The 20,098-nt window shown below is 42.9% G+C and overlaps 1 protein-coding gene across 34 annotated transcripts in view; it reads right to left on the bottom strand.

Moving 5' to 3' along the window:
• Positions 1–20,098, bottom strand: part of SYTL2 (synaptotagmin like 2) — a 121,454-nt gene that overhangs the window by 100,916 nt on the left and 440 nt on the right. The window lies entirely within an intron of this gene.

Here is a 20,098-nt window from a genome sequence, read left to right as displayed (position 1 = left end):
ATAAATAGGCATTTCCGTGGATAAGGGCTCACAGCTGTCACATTATTTAGTTCTGCACAAATGAAAAGTCCTATTACCAAAAAAAGGCTGGAGAATCTATGGCTGGAAGCTGGAAGCAATTTCATTTCACATTGTTTTAGTCAGTATGCTCCCTCAATACAGATATGAATCCTGCAAAATATTTAATTAAAAATAACTATGTGGTCTAAAAAACAAGTCCAGCATAACTGGAAACATGTCAAAATGAGAAGTTATGCTCTGCCATCTTTAAGTGATGATGCTATACAATTCATTAGAGAATAGAGCTTACAGTTCCTCAATCCCCATGCTCCAAAGACTCAACATTGCAGATTCAAACTCTAAAGGACAATAGAACAAGTAGTAAACCTCCTACTTCCTCAAGGTCACAGAGTAGACTTTCATAGCCCCAAACTCAAAAGAACCCAAATTCCCAAATAGACATCATGTATCTCTATGAACTGGCTCCCCATTGAGGGAACTTGAGTTTACAAAGTCTAATCTGCTTATGTGGGCTTGATTTCTACTATTTGGTAACTTGAGGAAAGGAAAAAAAAATCACATTATTAGGGAGGAGGACAAGACTCAAATTTGAGTTCTCATTTCTTTCTGATAAAAATTTAAATAATTATTTGAGGTTTACATAGAAGCAAAAGAAAAAACAGAATTTCTAGAAATTGCTCCAGGAATTCATGAAAAGTGGAGTTCTTCATCCGTATTTTCCTTTTAATAAAAAAATCAAGAAATACCAAGAAATAGATGGCCTTTAAAAATGCCGTTTCCCAGCAGAGAAAAACAACTATCATATGATTTCTCTCATCTATGGAACATAAGAACTAGGATGATCGGTAGGGGAAGAAAGGGATAAAGAAAGGGGGGGTAATCAGAAGGGGGAATGAAGCATGAGAGACTATGGACTATGAGAAACAAACTGAGGGCCTCAGAGGGGAGAGGGGTGGGGGAATGGGATAGACCGGTGATGGGTAGTAAGGAGGGCACGTATTGCATGGTGCACTGGGTGTTATACGCAACTAATGAATCATTGAGCTTTACATCAGAAACCGGGGATGTACTGTATGGTGACTAACATAATATAATAAAAAATCATTTAAAAAAAATGCCGTTTCCCTCTAATGATTTTTGACATGAGCACCAAGACCATTCAGTATCAAAAGGACAGACTTCTCAACAAAGGATCTTGGGAAAACAGGATAACCACGTGCAAAAGAATGAAGTTGGGCCCTTACCTAACACCATATACGAAAATTAACTCAAAATAAATCAAAGACCTAAATGTAAGACAAAAAACTAAAAAACTCTTGAAGAAAACACAGGGGAAAACTTCATAATATTGGATTTGGCAGCGATCTCTTGGCTATGACACCAAAGGACAGCAACAAAAGATAAAAAAAAATAGACAAATTGGATTTCATGAAAATAAAAAATTTTGTGCATCAAAAGACACTATCAACAGAGTAAAAAGGCAACCCACAGAATGGGAGAAAATACTGAAAATCATGTATCTGATAGGGGATTAATATCCAGGATATATAGATAACTCCTAAAATTCAACAACAACAAACAACCCCAATTCAAAGTGGGCAAAGGACTTGAAGGGACATTTCTCCAAACAAGACCTACAAATGGCCAATAAGCACATGAAAAATATTCAACATCACTAAACACTTGAGAAAGTTTAAATTAAAACTACAGCAAGTTATCACCTCACATCCATTTGAATGGCTACTATCAAAAAACCCAGAAAATAACAAAGTGTTGACAAGGATGTGGAGAAACTGAAACCTCTGCGTACTGTTGGTGGGAGTCTAAAATAGTAGAGCTGCTATAGAACACAGTATGGCAGATCCCCCCAAAAATTAAAAACGGAATTACTATAAGATCCAGTAATTCCATTTCCAGGTACATACCCCAAAAAATTGAAAGCAGGGTCTCAAAGACGTATGTGTACACCCATGTGCATAATATTATTCACAACAGCTAACACATGAAAGCAACCCAAGTGTCCATTGATGGATGAATGGATAAGCAAAATGTGGTATATACATACAACTGAATATTATTGAGCCTTAAAAAGGAAGGAAATTTTGGTATATGCTACAACTTAGATGAATTTGCGGACATTATACTAAGTGAAATAAGCTAGTCACAAAAACAGAAATACTGTATGATTCCACTTATATGAGGTACTTTGTCAAATCAGAAAGAGAGAAAGGAGAATGGTGGTTGCCGGGGGCTGGGGGTAGGAGAGAACAGGGAATTATTATTTTGTGGTTATAGAATTTCAGTGCAAATGTGACTTAACCAATGTGAGTTCACTCCTTGGTGAGTCACAGAGACTATACCAGGTGAGTTGTCACACAAAGAAAAAAATTTTATTTGCAGGGGCGCCTGGGTGGCACAGCGGTTGAGTGTCTGCCTTCGGCTCAGGGCGTGATCCCCGCGTTGTGGGATCGAGCCCCACATCAGGCTCCTCTGCTATGAGCCTGCTTCTTCCTCTCCTACTCCCCCTGCTTGTGTTCCCTCTCTCGCTGGCTGTCTCTATCCTGTTGAATAAATAAATAAAATCTTTAAAAAAAAATTTTATTTGCAACAAATAAGGAGATCACGTGGAATAGCTTCCAAAGCCGTGACTCTGAGAGTGAGAGAGAGAAAGAGAATGGGTACCTTTGGTTCAGGGTTAGGATGAATATTCAGATAGGAAAGCTCTGTCATCGTATGTAGAGGCAGGCATAAGGGCGTACCTGTGACTTAAGGAAACATGCCTATACATATATTGTATGTTATGTAAATGAGACGGGGGCTCCTCTTTGGGCAGAGATTTTAGTATTACAATGAGGTAAAGGCAACTGCCGGTCATTCCAGGGGTCACTCCCCTGGATCCATTCATCCATCAGGGGTTTGGCTCAAAAGGTCTGGGTGGGGACGCCTGGGTGGCACAGCGGTTAAGCGTCTGCCTTCGGCTCAGGGCGTGATCCCGGCATTATGGGATCGAGCCCCACATCAGGCTCTTCCGCTATGAGCCTGCTTCTTCCTCTCCCACTCCCCCTGCTTGTGTTCCCTCTCTCGCTGGCTGTCTCTATCTCTGTCAAATAAATAAATAAAATTAAAAAAAAAAAAAAGGTCTGGGTGGTCTGGGTCAGCAGGTGTCATCAAGGCAGTCGGCATCACCTGAAGGGTGGTTTCAGGTTTCATTTGCCTGAGGTAAGAGGAAAACTGGAAAGAAGAGTTGAAGGAAAAACGTTAAGACAAAGGTTAGTGAGTACAAGCAGGTGGTCAGTAAAGATGAAGTGACAGAAAGAGTTATGGAAATGGATGGTGGCGATGGCTGCACAACACTGTGAATGTGATGCCACTGTACACGTAGGAAAGGTTAGAATGGTAAACTTTGTATATTTTACCAAAATGTAGAAGAATGCGGAAAATGCCTACATTCCTATTTCCTTATAATACCACTAAGAAGAGGTTAAGTGGCTGTCAGGTATCCACGTTTACATTTCCAAATTACCACTCACGCAAGCGACTTAGCCTCTCAGTTCCTCATCGGTAAAATATTTATGTGAAAGTGTGAGGTGCCGATGAGATGAGTCTGCATGTTAAAGCACTTAGTCTAGCGGAGTAAACACTACATATTCGCTGTTTGTGTCTATCACCACCACTAAATCTATTCTCTGTAATCTAAATAAAATTGCATCCTACCAAGGAGAAACCATTTGCATTTCATTCTCTGAAAGATGGTGGATCGCCCGCCCCCAGGTTCAACACCTGATCGAACAATAACTGAATATTCTCTTCCTTGGCCAGAGCACACTCATGGCAACTGCGCCCCTTGGGCAGCAAGAGAAGTAAGATACTTACACCCGATCACATTCATTCAGCAAACATTAACCGAGCACCTAGTCTGTGCCGAGCTTCGTACCAGGGCTGATTTTATTTGTTCATGGTCAGCACTGGACACTGCCGTCTCTGGAACCCCAGCCCTTGTTTCTTTACTGAAGTGTGCTCATCATCTAAAAGAAATGTTGTATGAAAGCATTTCCCAGGATGAAATTAACAAGAATACCAGAGGGCACCCCCAACTGCCCGTTTCTATTTTCCTCCCTATAGTTCTATTAATAAAAAAAAACAAAAACAAAAAACTCCCCATTTACTTTCAAATTTAATGAAGCCAATTGTTTCCGGTTAAGTTTTTGCCTAAAATCTGTCAAGAAGAGAGACTTCAGGCCAACTTGGCAAAACCACAGAGCAGACCCTCTCCAGCCTTCCCTGGGCAGGCACAAGAACAGAGGCAAGAAGGCCGCTGGTGCTGTGCGGGGAGACCCGGGACCGGTTAGGAAGGGCACACACGTGTACAGAGCGTGCACAAAAGCTACCCTCCTCTCAAACTTCCGGCTGGGCACCAGCAGCGAACACTTCTTAAAACTTAACATTGACGGAGGCCCAGATAAGATTTAGCCACTTGTTAAAGTGATAGGGTGATGAAGTGATACGATGATTAATTATTATTTTATGAAGTCACACCATGTGTTCAGGCAGCACAGAGGTAAAAAAAAACAAAAACAAAAACAAAAAGCACTGCTTTGGGAGTCAGACCTGGGCTTGAGCTCCAGGGCTATTTCATAGCTGTGTGACTCTGCGAAAATATTAACTTCCCTAAGTTTCATTTGTATATGGCTTAAAATTCCTGCCTTTGAGGGTCTTTGTGGGGATTAAAGGAAATGATTCACACCACACACCTAGCTGAAGTCTGACACAACAGAAACCCAACAGGAAGGACACTCTGCCCACCCTTTATTTTCAGGCAGGAAACATGTCACAAGGAACTCAAATCTAGATTTAGAGGAATAATGAGAATCAATCCCAGGCAAATATTGCCCCTAATTTTTCTAAGACTCTAGTTCTGACAGCTGATGTTTTGGGGACTCTGACAGTACTTGAGATATTAAAAAAAAAAAAAATCCAAAAAAAAAATCTTCTCCAGTAGCTCTTTCTCACCCAAATTTTATAGTGGGCAATCAAGAAGCCTTCAGCTTTATTCCACAGAGCACCATATAGATTCGCAAGGCCATGTACATACTGATCTTATAAACTGGGCTCCTCTTATATGTAAAAACCAATAAGCTGAGTCTTTCATATCTCTGAAGTCTTGGCGAAGAAAAGAAAAGAAAAGAAAAGAAAAGAAAAGAAAAGAAAAGAAAAGAAAGAACAGAAAGAAAAAAGAAAAGGATTGGCTCTGCATCTGTGGCATTTTGTTAGGAGTTAGTTGGACAGTTAGGTGGTCAGGGTCCCCAACAAGAAAATACAGAGTCGGGACAGCTAAGATAAAACAGCACTGACATCCTGTTTTGCAGCTTAGACAGGACCGCACTGACATTCTGCTTTGCAGCCTTTGCAGAAATGACTTCTGCAAAACATCCTAAAATAAGACAATTTACCACAAAAGCATTTGTCGATATCATGGGCAAGGAGCAGGTAAGACCTAAGCCTCCAGATATCAGCAAAAAAAGACCTTCAGCACGTGGACATTAACCCAATAGGTAGACAGATAGGTGATCAAAGCCGTGATTGGCACAACTCAGCACACCCTGATTGCTTAAGAAAGTTCCTCAAAAGAGCTCATAAAAACCCCTAAACTTAGAAACTCCAGGGGTAACCCACTGGGGCCCCGCTCCCTCTCCAGGGACTTTATACTCTTGCTCAGTAAACTTTGCTTTGCTGCCCACCACTCTTCATCTGGTCTACCTCTTCATTCTTTGAAGTGGCACGACCAAGAACCCAGGCGCTACAGGGACAAAAATCCCGTACCAATTTCATAGTATGTTGAGGGGATCCCCAAGAGCTACCTCAGGTTTTGATGCTTTACTAAGAGGACTCATAAGGCAGCATACAGCCATACTCACAGCTATGAGTTGTTACACTGAAAGGATACAAAGCATAATCAGCAAAGAAAGAAGTTGGTTGGGGCGAAGCCTGGGGAAAACCAAGCATAAGCTTCAAAGATTCCTCTCCCAGAAGAGTCACCCAGGACACACAAGTTCTGACAGCATGTGTGAAATGTTACCAATCAGGGATCTCATTAGAGATTTGTGCCCAGGATTTTTATTGGAGACTGGTCAGGTAGACACTATCTGCCTGGCATGTACCCAAATTCCAGACTCCCCGAAGGAAAGCAGGTGCTCGGCATCAAGTGCACTGTTTGCACAAACCATGTAGGTAGAGTGAGCTACTCTTACCATTTAGAGGCTGCAAACCCTTCTCAAATCCAAGTTCCCAGACACCAGTAAAGGACCAAGCGTGCAAGCAGGCCTTTCTAAGGATAAGTAGTCTCAGGTTTGCTGTGGGAATTCTTTCCTGCACACAGGGGAACAAAAATCTAAATATTTAATTAATACCTGCCCACTGACCACTAAATTCTCAGAACCAATTGATGTATTGAAATCCTTAAACACACACACACACACACACACACACACACACACACACACACACATAGTGAGCGTAATTCAGTGCTTCAAAATATATGCATTCAGCATATTTGTACTGTGCCAGCCTGTGCCCCAGGCATTAAGGAAATAAGTCCCTTAGTCCCCTTCCTTTAAGAACTTTCAGACCAATAGGAAAGATAAGAGGAGTACGTAAAGAGTGAAAGCACAGGTTGGCATGCTATGATGGCCATAAAAGAGGTATAAACTGGGTCAGGTAGTGAAGGGAAAAGAAACTTCCTGCTGTGATGAACCAGGAAGATTCTGGTAAGAATTGCCGTAGAGCTGCAGTTTTAAGGACAGATAGGATTTGGGAGTAAGTAACAGGTTAGGAAGAGCTCAACGAGGAGAATAAAAGTATCACTCCAGCCACAGGAAGCTCCATGAACAAAGTACAGAGGCCACTAGAAGGAAAAGGGAATATGATTTGAACAGAAGACAAGGTTGAAAGAAAGAGGTAATAGATGATAAGAGTTAAAAACAGAGGCTGGAGGGGCCTGAGTGGCTCAATCAGTTAAGCGTCTGCCTTTGGCTCAGGCTATGATCTCAGAGTCCTGGGACTGAGCCCCGCATCAGGCTCCCTGCTCAGCAGGGAGTCTGCTTCTCCCTCTGTCCTTTCTCCCACTTATGTTCTCTCGCTCTCTCTCAAATAAATAAATAAATAAATAAAATCTTAAAAAAAAAAAAGATTTTCCCTCTCCCTCTGCCCCTCCCCCTGGTCACGTGCTGTCTCACTCTCTCTCAAAATAAATAAATAAAATCTTTAAATAAATAAATAAATAAAAACAGAGGCTGTATCAGATCAGTGAAGGTCTCAAATGTCAGACTGAAATTGTCCTTTATGTGGTAGGTAATGAGGAGCATGTGTGTGTATGTGTGTGTGTGTTTTTACTTTTTTAATCATGCTACTTTAGCATGAATGGAGGAAAGGAATGATAGCCAAAGGGCCAAGACTTTCTTAGTAAACTTCACAACAGCCAACGAAGGCTAGAAGTAGCAGAGGTGGTGAAATAGAAATATCATTAGGGAAGAACACTGGGAAGGAAGCTGTAACAATGTGCCTCAGGAAATGCATGAATCAAACAAGACTCGAGGTTCTTAAACTGAGTTAATTTGTGCACCAAACCAAGAATGCCTGGAAAGACAGGCAGGTTAAAGGTAAAAACTAATACCATGGCAGAAAATTCAGTGGACTTCTCCGATGGAGATGAGGAACCAGTGCTCAGGAGAGAGGCTGTGGCTGGAACTAGAAACATGGCAGTTGCCAGCCTAGAGTCTCAACTGCGGGTGGTTGAACTCAGCAAGGGAAAGACTGCAATGAAAAAGTACAGAGAAGAAAGCAGGTGATATTGTACTTGTCAAGGGAAAAGAGAAAGAGAAGTCAGGTTGGAAAAACAAAACAGTAGTGTGTCACAAAGCTGGGGAAAGAATTTCAGGGGAGAGGAAGCTGTCCACCTAGTCAACTGCCGCAAGGAGCAGAGGAGAGTGGGGCAGAGAAAAGGGCGCTCGACTTGTAACGGGCATGTCACCAGTGACCTTTGCCAATCAAAGACAGGGTGGGACAGAAAACTGTCCCACAGAAAACTGTGTGTGAGCCAAGGCCTCTTGTCACTGTGAAAAAGAAGGTGAGATGAAGTTCTGGAGGCTAGAGAAAGTAGTAGGAAGAGTAAAGAGAGTAGTAGAAAGAGGGGACCCAGCCTTCAAAAGAAGAGATGGTGGTAGAGACACAATGTCTGAACAACAGTGGCATTGGCTGAGGTGCTAGGAATGGCTGCCTGCCCCTTCTCTTCAGGTGGGCAGAAATGAGGAGACGCACGGGGAATCAAAGGTGTTCCTCACAATCCAAAGGACAGTGATGATTGTGCAAAGCAGCCACTTCCTCAGCCAGCCACGGTGGATCATGGCAGAATGAAGGAGGAAACGAAGTGCAGAACAGCCTAGGCCCTTCCAATGGAACATTGGTGGGAAAGTGGTGGAGCCTCCATCTTCAGTAACAGATGTGTCAACAGAAAAACCTCCCTGTCAGAGGCAGAGGGTTCACTTCACTCCAGAATTAGTCATTTGTGGGTCACTAATGTTCCTTTTGAGGAAAGGTGATCCTGTCCACTGCTGGAAGCTTACCTGTCGGGTATCTACCAGCAGGCACAATATTTTTCCCAGGACACACAGACCCACTGGTAACAGATATTTTGGAGAAGCCAAATACTATGCGTGCTAAGTCCACAGCTATGCATTTCTTTTGCTTCAAGCCAACAGAACTTGGCTCTTGAGCTTGACAGAGAGTTAGCTCTATAAACACATAGATACACACACACTGAGAAGTTCTCTTTAGACAGACTACTTCAGTTCAAGTCCTGATGCCACCACTTAATAGCTTTATGATCTGAGACGTCACTTAATCTCTGTTTTCTCATCTATAAAACGGGCTTAACAATAGTATCTATCTCATAAAGTTGTGGTGAGGATTAAGTGAGCTAATTTGTGTAAATGTTCAATAACTGTTAGCTATTACTATCTCTTTTGAGTCTCACTATAATTCCATGAAATAAAGTCAGGTAATCATTAACATCTCCTATTACTAATAAGGACACTGAGGCTCAGAGAGGAAATTTCATACAGAACAGGACACAAGGCAGGATCTTAAAATAGTCCAGTCTCCTCAGCGAGCTGCACAAAGCTCTCCTTGATCGGCCGACTGCCTACCTCTCCGGCCTCAGCAACTTCCAGTCTTGCTTTGAACATAAAATTGTGCCCACCACACAATTTCCTGCCCCTCTTAACTTTCTGATCCCTATTTATCCATCAATCTCCTCTCAAGTGCTGTCTCTTCCAGGAAGCCCTTGGCACTTGATCCCCCTTCCCCTCACAACCCCATCTCCTTCCTCTGTGCTCACATCTATTAACATCACATTGCATGGTAATCACAGAGGTCTGTCTTCCCCGCTGATTTCTGAGCCTAAAAGAATTTCTGGCACATAATAAACACTCAACAAGTGTTTCTCCAATGAACTCTTGTCTCCAAACCTGATATTCTTCCCACAAGAGCACGCTTCCCCTTTTATCAACAAATGTTCACTGTTTAGTAATAGTCTAAAAAGAGAGACAAAAATCAACCAATCATACTGTATTTATATATTAAAACTAACACTTCGTCATTGTAACTAGAAATAGTGAAACACACAAATACATCAAAGACCTGACCCCTCCCACCCACAGTTCATGTGCCTCTGGTCTCCAAGGAAAGAGACCAAACCCAGGTCTATCAAAGGACTCTGCCTAGGCTCCATTAACCCAGCGAGAAGGACCTGCACTTGGTGCAGGAAGAAGACAGGTTCAAAGATTTCATACCCTAACACTCCCAGGGGAGATGCCTTCCTGAGCTCCTCATGTCAGCCCAAGACTTGTTTTCAGTTCTTGACTGCTCAGAGAGTGATACAGGGAAAAGCTTATCAGAGAAGGAAAAAGCAAGCACATCCACTCCATCCTCACTTCCTCACACACCAAGCAAACACTGGTGCTCAGCTCCAGGGTAGGCTCACATGTGTCCCCGCAGAATCTGGCAGCTGGAGCCACATCTCCCCACACCCTTGGTTCCCAGCTACCACCCAGATCATGTAGGGAAGCAAGTGTCTTCTCTACATCTAGGTATCTCTAGTAACCAAGGCGAATCTCCCCAACGGCTCTCCCCAAGGAACTCTGGGTATATATCAGGTTTTCCCTCTGGTCTGGATAAAACAGACAACACTCAAGAAAACATAAACACAGTCCTGGAAACACACACAGTTCGTGTACTTGTGTTTGACCCTGACCACTGAAGGAAAAAGGCCACCTAGTTTCTTGCAATTGCCCATAAATGATCATTTTGTGGCTCAAGCCTCCCTTCTGTCCCCTGAAGAAATTCAGGGACCTCTAACCACAGCAGCACATGCTGAGCACAAGACATTCAACAAATCACTACCCAAATTCAGCATGCAGTGGGTGTCAACTACTCCCAGAATCTTAAGTCAATTCTGGAGATTTGAAAATAAAAATGTCTTAGTATCTTTCTGGATCCAAGCCTCAATCATTTACCAAAAGCATACCTGGTCCTTTACTGAGAAATGGTTAGTTAATATGCTTAGCTCCAAAGCAGGGCATATTTATCCTCTTGGAATACTATGGCTCCAAGCGGTCCAGTCCATAAATTAGTATACGGAATCACTATTTTCCTATAATATGTAGAAGTCTTGAATTAAATAGCAGCCCCATTTCTACAAGTATCTTTTGCAAAAAGCTTTTAAAATATATATTTTTTTACCTGTAGCCATAAGTCCAAAGAAATGTGCCTTCCATCAAATCCATCTTCCATAACTTGGGGAGTGTTAATCATTTCCATAATTTAGGCTGTTTGTCCTAAAGATAAATCCAGTTATCTCACTCACAAGATTGAGACACTTCCATTAGTTCCTTGCAGCCTCCAAGGCAAAGAGCAAGTTTTTGGCCTGGTTTCACCGCTGGGCTTCAGCCCACCACATGAGCAGCCCCTCCAGTAACAAATTAACAGCCGTATATGCCAACACCATGGTCTCTCCCCTGGTATCCCATGCCCTTCCTACCTCTGTGCCACTGAACATGAAAGTCTGTGAACCTATTCTTTCTACGTCATCCCCTTCTCAATCTAGCAAACTCCTCCTGGGCCATGGTTCCACCTCATTTGTTACCTCCCAATGTTCCCAGGCAGTGCTCTCTGCAACCTCACGACGAGCTGTGTGTGTTTCCACTGGGACATTTACACGGAACTCTAAGTACTCTTTACCATTGTTACCCTTATCATGGGCACTTTCTTGTTCTTTTTTTAAACCCCCGAGTCTGGTTGTCAACTTAATGATTAGATAAAAACTCTATAAAAGAGTGAGGCAAATATCATCAGCCCCTGTTTTCTACAGGTAGAAACTGAAGCATCTGTAAAATTAAGGGATTTGATGAAGTACAGTTGGATAATGGCAATGCTTGTACAACAGGAACTCTCGAGAGCCAACAGAGGCATCCAAGAGGAAGGGATGAAGAGAAGAGAGAGGGAAGGGAACGGACACCGAACAGCAACCCAATGCAAGACACAATGTTAGACACTTTAATATATCCATTATCTCATTGATTCCTTACAATCACTTTGTGAGAGATGGAAGATGGATGCAATTTTTCAGAAAAGAAAACTCAGATTCAGAGAGGTTAATTTACCTGTTCAATTACACAATTAATAAATCGATCCGAGGTTTAAACTCAATACTGTCTGACTGTAAAGCCAAGTTGATTCCATGACAATGACCTCTATAGGGAACATGCTCTTCCAGACTCACACTTGCCCATGGACACAATCCAGAAACACTTTCCTTGCTATAGCCACTCCCCTATAACCTTGCCAGCCACTGTGCTTCACAAGATTCCGGCTTCTGACTTTCCACCTATGACTGCACCTCACAACCACCTGTTACTAACCATCAGACGGCAACGTATCCCCAGGATTCTAGCAAGAACACAGGGATTATATTTGCAGAAAGGTGGTATGATGTTATTTCAAAAACATCTACGTGTGCATGCTATCAGAGTGAAGTGCTCTGAGTAGGGTAACTGGTACAAAGAATTCTTTAATAAATCCCTTCAACACATGCAATATGAAGACTAACTTTGTTTTTACTCAAGTTCTTCACATATTCTTCTCATTTATCAAGTTGTGATACCCCAAAATAAAATGTAATTGGAGTGTTCCAGAAATTAAGCATAAGGAAAGAATTACTTGCCAGTTCTCTAGATCATATTTCACTTATTCTGGTCCCAGACAATCCTGCTTCTTAATTGCCAAGTAGGCACCTGTCTCCTTGGCCTGTGGCATGTTGGGAAAACCAGACTTTTCTCCTGAAAGACTTACATCAAGTCCATCATTACTGTTTCTATGGTAACAGAAATGTTCCAGGTTTCCTAGAACAGTCCCAGTTTCAAATAGAATAATCTGTTATGAGCCCCATGCCAAGCAATATGCTTCAACACAGGATTCGGCAAATGTGGATATAACATCTTTCCTCTAAAGAACCCCCAGAAAGAGGCAGTACTTGCTAGGGGACAGAGCACAGGCTTTTGATTCACGATAAGTAACCGGAATTCAAATGTTTGTTTTGCCATTCACTAACTGTTAACCTTGGGCAATGTACTTAACTTCCCTGCTTCCATTTCCTCATCAGTAAAATGGGTAATCATCATCTAGTTCAGAGAACTGTCCTTCCAATTAGATGAGCAATGGCCTAGCAAGGGACTGACACATACTAGTATGTACTCAATAGATAGTAAGCATTCTTCTTACCAACATGTTCTTGTTCTTATTCATAACATCCCTAAAAGGAATGGAAAAGAAAGATACAATTTTGCTCTTCTAAGCAAAAGACCATAACTGATGTGATTTACCTAATGTAAACAGAGCTACTACTTTACTTCCTAAAACACAGCACTTCAGTTACTATATTACAGCCCAGTATTGATACTGAAAAGGGGCGTTAAGTTGCTGACTCATCACTTTGTGATCAAGTCTCACCCCCAGATATTTCCTGCAAGACTTAAACTTAATTACTGCTGTCTCTAGGTAATAAATTTCATGAATTTCATGCGACAAGCTCTTTTTCAAGTATTATCTTGTATGGTCAAAACATTTGCCAACCTATGCATCCTCATTCTGCATCTAGAACTGTTTTCAGCTTCTTCCTTCCATGAACAACAGAGTGGAATGCTATGAGGGTACAGGCAGACACTCTGTGGGTGAATTTGACTTTCTCATACTTTACAGACAATAAAAGTGACATTTTTGCTTGGAAAGATTATCCTCTGATGATCCAAAGCATGGGCTCTAGAAGCAGACTGCCTGGGTTCAAATCCCTGTTCCTCCTCTGATTAGCTATGTCATCTTGGGTAACTTATTTAAGTTATCTGTGCCTTAATTTCATCATCATCAAAGGGGAAAAATAATAGTACTCAAAATAGTATCAATAGTAGACTACTGTGTGGATTAAATAAATGGATGTACATACAGTGCTTAGAACAGTGCCTAGTACATAGTAACTGCTCAAATATCATCATCATCATTTACCTGCCTCACAAGGTTTAAAAAAGCAATCTGAAGCAACTAGATATAGTGAAATATGTTACATTAGCAACAAAGGGCATACCAGATCAGACAAAAATACTTTTGAAATAACTTTTGAGGAAGATGAATTACCTGGGGTACAGGGGCTGTCCATGCAGTAGGCCCATAGCATTTGCCCCTGAATGCCTGTGGTTTCCACTATTCATAAGGCACGTTGAATACATGTCACATAGAAACTGTAGTTACAGCAAAAATGGCACCAGACAGGTATGAGGTGGTGAGTCCTTGGCTGATGAGTCTTTGGCCAACCACCCAGCAATAGCATCTCAATTCGTTTTTGCTGGTTTCATTGATTAAACGTGACCTCATTTAATCCTCAGAGCAACTTTATGAGGCAGGTATGATCATTCCCATTTTAGACACACTGAAGAGATGATATGCCACGGTGACAGCTGCAGACCTGGGGCAGCAGAGGTCTCAGGATGCAGACTGAGCAAGTGCGAAGATGGGAAACCTGAAACCACCCTAGAATCCGCTCCAATAAGAATCAAAGAAGTAGCCTGAAAACCCAGACCCCTTACTCCTAAAACTCAAATGACTCATCTAAAACAAGCAATGGTAAGGAATCTTCCCTAATAAATCTAACATGCCATAGTTGAGTCTTTCTCCCAGTACAGATGGCTGGTGGAAGGGGTCGGAGTGGCTGAGGCACAGATCTGACTGAGCCACTTGGCTTGGCCTGGGATCCAGCCCCTGCCCTCAGCCTCGCAGCCCTATGTTTTAGTCAGCTGACTCAGCCAGTGGCAGGAGAGCCCAGGCGCCTGTGGCCGTGAGTAATGGTGGCACAAAACACATCTGTCTAATCAAGCTGATGGCATCAGTTCCATCAAGACGTATGGTAAAACAATGCTTTTGCAAGGGAAAAAAGAAATGTCTAGTCACCCAGAAGTTAAACAATGCCAGTCTTTCTCCCTCTGACTTGGAATACAAATTCATGGAACTGTTTACTGGGTCTTATGCTCCCACCCCTCAAGGATTTATTGGTGCTTTTACAGAAAGACAACTTATCTAGAAATAATAAACCAAATCCATTTCTACTAGTAGTAGCTGTGAAGTGTCTAGAAAGTATGGCATTAGGAAATACTTTTATTTTGGCCTTTAAAAAAAACCTCTCGTCATTATGCAGGATAACACACAGGAAAGTGTTTCATAGGGTGTAAGTACACATTTCACATACATAAAGACCTGAAGATCACTGTACCATATTTCAGCAAAAATTTCATTTCAGAAGCATTCTTTCATTTGTGCATTTATTAATCCATTAAAAATACTTTACTAAGTTCCCATCGAGTGTTAAGCAATGTAGATGCAGAAGGAAACCAAAAAGTCCAAGTCTGTGGGGGCTCAGTCTTTTCCCAAATTGGTCTTCTCATCTCCATCATATTCCAACCACACCTGGTACTCTCTGCTCAATCCTCTCTCCCTCTCCCTCCTTGTCTCTCCCTCCCTCCTTCTCCTCATCCCTTCCTCCTGTATCTCCCTCTGCTTGAGCTCTGAGCCACTCAAGAGTGTGCTTCTCCCACATTCTGCAAAAATCATAGCACAAGGTCAAGTACCCAGTACATAGTGACACACATAGCCTTATTACCAGAAATAACCCGCTTTTACTATACACTTCTGTCAACCAACCTTCCCCAAAGTTACTGAAAGCAGTTCTCCCGCCCAAAAATCTAAGGAGGTTCTAGATTAATAGTAACAAATAGACAAGCAGAACAATTCACCTCTTAATGATCTATGGATCGTGTGTTCTGCTTGAGGGTGTCAGCTGGGGAGACGCTTAGAATATCATCAGGGGCACCAAAAGCTGGAAGCAACAGGAAGTGGAAACATTTTCCCACACCTGATTTATCTGGATGTGTTAATTCTCTACCAAAGTTCCATCTGGGCAAATGTAGATGAAAGAACAACCAGAATCATAGATTTTTAAGACTCGAAGTTACCTCCTTTGGTCCTAACCCCTCACTTTATAAAGAAACCAAGGCTCAAGGCGAAGATACGACTAAGATTACACAGCTTGTCTTTGGGGTAGGAACAGAAGCTGAGGCACTGCCTCCCAGTGCAGGGCCCATTCCAGAACTGCCAGGAGCTGAGTGCATGCGTGTCTGGGAGCAGCCCTTGAGGCGGTGGCTTCCGGTATTCGGCCATGTCCCCACTGCCCCGTGTCCCCACATGTCCTACTGCCTTTCCAGTTACTCTCCCTGCTTCTTCCTTGTGCACCTCTGCCTTGCTTAAGGCAACTAGAGACAGCCCTGGGGCTCTAGGACCCTGTGCCAATGAACAGCTGTCTTGAATGGCAAGCCTACGTTTATTCTGTAAAATGGGACTATTTCCTGTCCTTTTCTTCAGTTCAGAATTGTGACGAAGATCACCCAGATGCTGGACATCAAGGAATCATATTCTTCAAAGAAAACTTAGAGTAGGAATCCAATAGAGCATTTGCACTGTAGTTAAGTCCTACTGAAATGTTAAGCCCATGAGTTAGATTCCAGATTTTATAAAGACCTACAATACTTTTGATCTTTCTACATTTAAACATCTTTTTAAAAATAGCATACACACTTGCATGCAATTCAAGTAACAATCACACCTGACACTTGGTCCTCAATAGTGACTCTAGTAGGGGAAGGTAGAGTAGGTGTCGTTATTCCCAATTTACAGAAGGGAAAACCAGTTCAGAGAAGCTACCTGTCTTGCCCAAAGTCACACAGGTAGTAAAATACGACGCAGGAGCAGTGATCTTATCTAAGGCTCCTCCCCGTGCACTTTAGCTATAGAATTCTCCGCTCTCGTTCTGCACTTCAACAACACTGATGAGCTACCTTTTCGGTTACATTTGAGACATTTAAGACACGTGAGTCATTTCACAAGAAACACAGCCTGATCCTGACCTCGAGCAACAGCCCCACAGCAGGCACTTCCCTCTGCTGGAAACTCTGTGACACCGGGGAATTAATTATGGGGCGGGGTAGACTTTGGGGTTCACAAACAAGATTAACCTTTATGATGATCTTAATTATTTTGTAAGTTCTTTTTTTTAAAAAAAGATTTTATTTATTTGTCAGAGAGAGAGGGAGAGAGAGAGAGAGAGCACAAGCTGGGGGAGCAGCAGGCAGAGAGAGAAGCAGGCTCCCCACTGAGGGGGAGCCAGATGTGGGACTTGATCCCAGGACACTGGGATCATGACGTGAGCCAAAGGCAGAGGCTTAACTGACTGAGCAACCCAGGTGCCTGAGTTTCTTTTGTTTGTTTGTTTGTTAGCAATCTCTAATAACGTGGGGCTTGACCTCACAACCCCAAGATCAAGAGTCACATGCTCTTCTGACTGAGCCAGCCAGGAGCCCCATCATTTGTTCTTTTTTTTTTTTAATTTACTCATATAGACACAGAGGAAAAGATTTGGAGGGCTATCTCCCAAGTTTTGCCTTGGTTATTTCTGAGTTTGTATGTATGTATGTATTATTATTATTATTAATCTGTATTTTGTCTTTTTCTACAATGAATATATGTATAAGTCTGGTAATAAGAAAACAAACAATGAACTCACTTGTAACTTTTACGTGTAATCTAAAAGGAGCTGAACTCACAGAAAGAGGGAATTGATTGGTCGTTGCCAGGGACTGGGGAGTGGGAGAAATGGGGAGATGTTGGTTAAAGGGTATGAACTTCCAGTTATAAGTTGACTTAAGTTCTGAGAATCTAATATACAACTCAGCAACTATAGCTAAAAAAGCTGTATTGTATATTTGAAAATCGCTAAGAGAATAATTCTTAAATGTTCTCACTACAAAAAAATAGTAGCAATACATACACATATGAAATCATCATGGACTTACACATGTTATATTCCACTTCTATCTTAACAGAGCTGGTGGGGGAATCAAACAATAAAGATTTTTAAAAATTTTTTAAAACACATTCTTCATTCAGATAAAGAGGAAAGGGGTTATCTTCACAACGGGTTGGGAAGCTCTATTACTGTAAACTAAGTGCATGAAAAACGTAAATAATACCCAAACCCCCAGACCAGAACCTTTGCCCTACTTCTCCATTTGGATACTCTCAGCCCCCAAGAATATAAAACAATATGCCAGAACACCACTTTTATACAAATATTTTGGGGAAAAAACTTATTTTATATATTGAAGCCAAGTTCAACATATGAAGTCACATTTTAAAAATCACATAAATTCTCGGGGTGCCTGGGTGGTGCAGTCGTTAAGCATCTGCCTTCAGCTCAGGGTGTGATCCCAGCGTTCTGGGATCGAGCCCCACACCAGGCTCCTCCGCTAGGAACCTGCTTCTTCCTCTCCCACTCCCCCTGCTGTGTTCCCTCTCTCGCTGGCTGTCTCTGTCAAATAAATAAAATAAAATCTTTTTAAAAAATCACATAAATTCTTAAAACAATTTTTCAAGCTTGCTGGAGTCCATCTGAACCATACCCCAACCCCTAGAAGGGCTTGTCAGTTTCGTTATTGGAGATTCTTCTAGGGAGAAGTTTGGGAAGCCCTAAGGCAAACACTACCATCTTATTCATCCCCCTTTTGAGAGACACTAAGTCACTGTTCCTGTCAGTTTAAAAAAAAAAATCAATTTTTTTCTTCATCTGCTATAACTTTAAAATTCCTTATAAAACAGGTGGTAGGAAATATATTACCAGGCAAATCTGGGAGCCCACAGGGGCATAGTTCACTCTACCTCCCTTTCCCAGAATGGGAAACTGCCTGGCCTGGCACCCTGGGTTCTGAGGATGGTGGGGCCCAAGCTGCCCCGATTCGGCAGGACAGCAGACCACTCTGTACAAGGTGCTAATTCATTCATTCCACAAATGTTTATTGAGCAAAGGCTGCAAAGGCCTCTTAGGGGACAGTGGGAACATTCACAAGCCAACGGTCAGGTCTAACGGATCAGCTGTGGACAATCAATCTTTCATTAGACCTCAAACCACCTCTAGGATAAAGCAAACAGGGCTCCTGACCCACGCACTTACTAGCAGCTGGGGGGAATCAGGCAGGCGTTCTGGAACAGGATTGCTGCTTGAGAGAGGCTAAGGCAGTCACTTATCCCCACCAGAATGACTGAAACTCCTGCACCATTAATGGTGTAACTCCTCTAAAATGCTTTGAACAGTGTCTGGCACCTACTGAGAACTCAGTAAGAGTCATTTTTGCTGCTACAATTCCAGCTTGTCCTTACTCAAGCAGCACCAAAAAAGGTGGAAAGAACACAGGTTTTAGAATCAGAGAGACTAGATTTGAATCCCAACAATGTTGCTTACTAGCTATGTGACTAAGGGAAGCAATCTTTCTGAGCCCCAGTTTCTCATTTGTAAAATGGGGTAAATGCCAGTATACCTTTCCTCATGTGGCTTTGTGAGAACTAAAGACACATGATATGCAAAGAATATCTGGCCCATAAATAAAGACAGCCAATATCGTCACTGCCCTGCCTCCTTCTCCACCACTCTCAACAGGCCCTGGCATCCGATTTCACCCAGACACCACACTAAGGGGCAGAAGGACTACAGGGGTAAAGGGGGGGGAGGGCACCTGGAGACCTTCCACAGACCACCACCACCACCACCACCACCCCCCCCCCCCCGCCCCCATCAAAGTCCTCCATTCCTTTCAATCGTCCTCTGCCTGCTGCACCCAACTGATGGCTGGGGCCACCATTCCCTCACTGGGAATGGCTGCCAAGAAGGGGACAGGAAGCTGGACAGCAGTTTGAATCATTCCACCCTCCAATGCCTGTCTGTCTGAAGCCCACTGGGCTTCCTCTGCACATCGCTGCCAGGCCCTATGGGACGGGAGGCTGACGGTATGATCCACAGTCTGTTCCTATCCAGGCTTCCATCTCAACCCAAAGCTCTAGAGGCCGCTGGTCACAAACCAGCACTAAATGAAAACGAGGACTTTTCGTTCAGACAGAAAATGGAGCCCCTCAAAGTCCAAGGGGATTTATAAAGGCAGGAGGGAGGAAAGGGAAGAGGGAGGAAACAGGATGGGTGCGGAGAGAGAGGCCCACTGCTGATGGAACTCTATGTCCTGGTTGCTGAAGCAGTTGGCTTTCCATCCTGCAAGATGATAAATCCCATTCCTGTGATTTAGAACTCACGACGGGACGAGGTCTGGGTGTAGGAAAATAATTCCAAAACAAAAACTGCTTGTTTTCCAAGTAAAAATCATCAGCCTCCGGCTCCCCCTTCCCAACACCCCACCTGTAGATAGGTCCTAACGCCCGACTGCACCTCACCTGAGCAATCTGGGGGCAGTTCCTCTGCAGTCAGGTCCCGCCAACAGCCAGCCAAAAGCCCAGATCAGTCCTCAAAAGCCCCAGGAAACGCTACAGCCCAGCAGAACCTCCGTCTAGCCGGTACCTGGGCTTCCTGAAGACTCGGCTCCCGGGGCAGCGG

This window comes from Ursus arctos, unplaced genomic scaffold (genome assembly GCF_023065955.2).
Source record: "Ursus arctos isolate Adak ecotype North America unplaced genomic scaffold, UrsArc2.0 scaffold_22, whole genome shotgun sequence".
NCBI classification, from domain to species: Eukaryota; Metazoa; Chordata; class Mammalia; order Carnivora; family Ursidae; genus Ursus; species Ursus arctos.
The sequence above is the reverse complement of the archived record's forward strand: the minus strand, read 5'-3'. Positions and strand labels throughout refer to the sequence as shown.